Source organism: Terrapene carolina, unplaced genomic scaffold, assembly GCF_002925995.2.
Source record: "Terrapene carolina triunguis isolate 2854851 unplaced genomic scaffold, T_m_triunguis-2.0 Scaffold58, whole genome shotgun sequence".
NCBI classification, from domain to species: Eukaryota; Metazoa; Chordata; order Testudines; family Emydidae; genus Terrapene; species Terrapene triunguis.
Genome location: NW_020664409.1, coordinates 110356323 through 110361500, shown reverse-complemented (window position 1 = coordinate 110361500; position 5178 = coordinate 110356323).

Sequence of the window (5178 nt, the reverse complement as noted above, 5' to 3'; positions counted from 1 at the left end):
CTGCTCAACTACATGTGACCCTATCCAAGTCAATAAGCCGGTGTATTAGAGGGAAATTAGAAGGGTTAAAAATGGATTTCGAAGAGCTAATAGCTAAAGATGTAAAAACAAACAAGCAATTCTTTAGGTATATCAAAAACAGGAATCCATGGGTCCATTACATCATTGGGGTCAAAGGGACCAATTAAGAAAAATAGGGACATCGCTGAGAAAGTCAATGATTTCTTTGCATCAGGCTTCACTGCAGAGGATGTGGGGGAGATATCTACCCCGAATTGCTCTTTCCTGATAATAAACATGAGAGCCTCGCAGAGATGGAGGTATCAGAAGCAAAAGAATTTGCTGGAGCAAATTTATAGGGCCTAACCAGGCTAGTTTCTGCAAAGAGAATCATGTCTCACTGATCTCTTAGAATTCCTTGAGCATCTCAATAAAATGGTGGATAAAGGCAAACTGGATGAAGTAATTTATTTAGCCCTCCAAAACACCTTTGAGAAGGTCCCAGGGAAGAGGCTACTAAAGAAGTATCCTAAGTAGTCATGGGGTGAGAGGCAAAGTATTGTCCTGGATGAAGAACTGGTTAAGAGACAGAAAATAAAGAGTAGGATTACATGGTCAGTTTTTATCATGGCAAAAGGTTAATAGCAGAGGCCTCCAGGTGGTCCGGTGTTGGTTAATGTATTTAGTAATGATCTGGAAAGGGGGCGTCTGCGAGGTAGCAAAATCTGGAGATGATACAAAGTTATTTAGGTCAGGACCTGAGAGAACGGCAGAGAGATCTTAGCAACATGCCGGCAAAGGAAATTCAATGTTGGGAAAGGCAAAGTAATGCACGTCGGAGGAAAAAACGTAAATTACGTGTGACGGGACACTCGCCTCTTGTGAGTGCCTCCTGGAGTCTGGGTGTGGTGCTGCAGTCTGTCCTGCCTCAGGCACCCCCGGTAGGTTCTTGACCTTACTAGATGGGTCTTCAGTGGCTCAGTCCTCGCTCTGGCCAAGTCACAGAGACTAAAATGGATGATCCCTTTCCGGGGTAATAAAAGCCCAGCTGAAAGTCTAAACAAACATCCAGACAAAGGATTCGTCTCTTCCTTTTGGCGTAGTTTTCAGCCTGCTTTCTGGGCTCAGGTCTCAGTCCCTTCCAGGCTAACTTTGAGTCCTTTCCTGCCCTGTTACAGAGCAACTGAGCCCAGGCTGTGTTCCTGGGAGTCCCTCCCGCCCACAGCCCGCCACTCGCTGAAGTTCCCGGCGCTTTGCCCCTACTCCTGGGCCCTGCAGAGTTCTCCTTGGCTCCTTAGCTGAGCGCTGCTCCCAGGGCTCTGTCCCTGGAGACTCTTCCTCTTCCCAGGTTCTCCCTGCCCCAGCTCTCCGGCCAGCAAGTTCAGTATCACAGGGTTCAACACAGGGCCCTTGCCAGGGTCTTCAGCCCTGTCTCTGGGCCCTTTAACACTCAGGCGTCTCACCAAGCTTTGTCCCCTTCTTGTGGCTTAGGGCACTTTGCCAGTGGCCAGTGGGGGAACCTGGGCCCGCCCAGTACTCCGGGTCCCAACCCAGGGATCCTGTAAATAGCACCCACATACTGCTTCCTTCCGTTTGCTGTTGCTGTTCCCTGGGTCTTTCCCCATGTCGCCTCTTTCCCCTCACCCTGAAGTTCTCAAATCTTCCTCCTCCCTGTTGAAGGCAACTTGCAAGTACCACCGGAACCCGTCCTCTGGCTCTCTCCTTGAGCGCCTGTGACCAGCCACAACCACCCTTCCTAGCGGCTCTGATCGCGGTCACGAACTGACCTGCTCGGCCCCTGCAGCTCCTTTTATCTGAGCCTGCTGGGCTCTGGTTGGCTGCTTCTATGCAGCCTCTCCAGGCGGGACTGCTGGACCCACCTTCACGGCTCCTTTCCTGGGCGGGATGTGGTAGGACCATGGGGCCTCCAGCGGGGGGTCTCGGCCAGGTGCAGCCCATCACACCACTCCTATACTTTGCAGGGTTCTAACGAGCTGGTATCAACCCATGAAAGGGGGCTGGATGTCACTGAAGAGAGCCCATCCAGGACCTCTGCTCAGTGTGCACCTGCGGCCCACCAAGCGAACCAGGATGCGAGGGGCATAAAGAATGGGATGGTGAAGAATATTTTAATGCCTTTATGTAAAGCAAGGGCTTTAGTGTGTGCAGTAATAATAATACCTACCGCTTAGCAGTAGATAAGAGATTAGCTGCATCAGTAGCTCTCAGAGCCCTTTACACAGGAGGTAAGTAGCCTTATCTCCATTGTACAGTTGGGGAAACTGAGGCACGGGGTGGTAGTGACTTGTTCACGGTCATCCAGCAGGCTAGTGGCACAGCTGGAAATACTGAGTTCCAGGCCAGTGCTCTGTCCACTAGACCACACTGCCTCTCAGTACTGGGCACCCCATCTCAAGGGATATTACAGCATAAGAGCGGACACACTAGGTCAGGCCAAAGGTCCATCTAGCCCAGTACCCTGTCTGCCGACAGTGGCCAGTGCCAGATGCCCCAGAGGGAATGAACAGAACAGGTAAACATCAAGTGATCCATCCCCTGTTGTCCATTCCCAGCTTCTGGCAAACAGAGGCTAGGGACACCATCCCTGCCCATCCTGGCTAATAGCCATTGATGGACCTATCCTCCATGAACTTACCTAGTTCCTTTTTGAACCTTGTTAGTGTCTTGGCCTTCACGACATCCTCTGGCAAGGAGTTCCACAGGTTGACTGCGTTGTGTGAAGAAACTCTCCCTTTTATTTGTTTTAAATCTGCTGCCTATTAATTTCATTTGGTGACCCCTAGTTCTTGTGTTATGAGAAGGAGTAAATAACACTTCCTTATTTACTTTCTCCACACCACTCATGCACTAGAAGGCATTCAGAGAAGAGCAATGAGAATGATCCAGGGCCTGGAAAAAAACTCCCGTGAAGAGAGATTGGAAAGGTTGAAATTGTTACCTTAGAAAGGAGACTAATAAGGGGGGACAAAAGAGTCTATGAAATCCTGAATGGTCTAGAGAAGGGAGAGGGGGAAGTTTGGTTCTCCTTGGATCATAACACAAGAACAAGAGACATTCAATGAAATTAAAAGGTGGGAAATTCAAAACAAAAAAACGGAAATACTTTGCCACACAGTGTGTGATTAAACTATGGAACTCACTGCCACTGGAAGTCATTAAAGCCAAGAATTTAACAAGATGCAAGAAGGGATTGGACATTTATATGGAGATCAGGAATATTCAGAATTATAATTATTTATGATAAAATATCATAGAAGAGATATTAACCCTCCTTTTTCAGGGCTTAAGCCAATCTCTGGAGGATGAGGAGACCTAATGTGGGGGGCAGATTACCCCATATCTGCTACTATGGGGTTCTTATTCCTTCCTGTGAAGCAGCTGGTGTAGGCCACTGTCAGAGACTGAAGACTGGACTAGATGGGCTATCAGTCTGATCCGGTCTGGCAATTCATATGTCATAAGCCCTATACTGCTAACAGTTAAGGGGGATTTTCCTTTAGATCAGCTACTAAGGGCCTCCTGTGCTTTTGGGATGGGAGGATCTGACTCCTGTCTCTGCTGGCATGCTGTTCTGAATGACCCCGGACTGCATCAGAGTGAGCTAGTGAAGCCTGAGGTGACCACAGAGTAGCATTTTTGTTACCGGTTCATCTCCAGCAAACATCTTTGGGTTCCTTGAAGGAATGTGTCAAACGTATTTATCTTGCCACGGGTAAGGGGCCGTTTTTCACATTCCCACCAGCTGCTTTAAATGCCCGCGGCCGTTTCCTGCCCTACGTTCCCCCTGACTACGGCCGTGGGATTTGCTGAGCTCCAAATCAACAAGTGTCCCTGTGGCAGAACCTTGCTTGAATCTCTACTGAGCTGGTGGGTCAAGGGGACCCAAGAAACCTGTGATCTCCGGAGATGCGAGATCCCCGGGCAGTGTGGCCGAGGAAGAGCGGAACAGGACAGGCTGCTGATTGCTGATGGGGACGCTCTGCCATGGGGCTTTGTACTCTCCAGGGGCAACAGCAGCTTGTTAGGAGGAATCTATTGTTACAGCTCCCCTCAGCGCCTGAGTCCTGTCACTCCGCAGGGCAGCATCTGTCTGACGCTGGGTGCAAGACCCACGTGATCTAATCCAATCTGGCGCCTATCCCACTGGCATGTCACTGCAGCGTCGCCAGCTCTCGCGACTTTATCGTTCGTCTCATGAGATCCGGTGTCTTTCTTAAAGCCCCAGCTCCTGGAGGAATGAGAATCTGGGCTTTCACTGGGGGAAAAACGAAGTCTGTTTCAAGCCATTGTTGCAGAGGAGAGCTTGAAACTGTGGCCCCGGTGCCCCTGGAAGGTCCAAACAAAGACCCCGACATTTATTATTCTTTTAAAAATCTCATGATTTTGAAGCCAATCTCGCAATTTTGGGGGCCTGTCTCATGATTTCTGAAAGTATGGGGTTGGTAACGTGGTGGTTGCAGCCCTGCCCGGTACTCTCTCTTAGGATTTCCAGCCTCTCCTCCAAGGGGATCAAAGTGACCTGGAGAGCTGAGATCAGCAAGGGGAAACTCAGTACCTAGACATGTAAAACCCTCCACTCCACTAAGAGGAAATCAACAGCCCAGACACTGATGGGAGGGACTTAACGAGGCTGCTGCCCCACATCCGTTCTCCTCTGGTGTCTGTTTCTCATGTGGCACCCTGGCCGCAAGATAGGTGTGGCTTTGCCTCTGGGCGATTAGGGGAGGGAGGGGGCTGCACCAGGATCTCCAGTGACTGAAGAGGCTGAGAGATGCTGACCCTGGAGCCCAATCTTGGTTGCACTGGTGTAAATCCACAGGAACCACGTCGACTTTAGTGGGATCTGCCCGATTTACACCAGCGTAACTTTGGACAGAACCTGCCCCACTGCTCTGGGAAGGTGAGTCTCTGGGTTCATTAGGAAGGGCTGAAGGTAACTGCAAACCAGCTGTATTTGTGCCAGTTCAGGGGAGGGGCCTGGGGCTTCCCCCTGCTGATCACGGTCTGTGTTTGACTCCTGGGATGATGCACCATGACAAAGGCTAAAAGGTTCTTAGTGCCGGGGGGTGAGTGCTGCACACACGCAAGCTGCGACTGCTGCTGGGGTGAGCTGGAAGGGGAGAATTGGAACACGCCAGCCAGGCACCAATGGTTCCC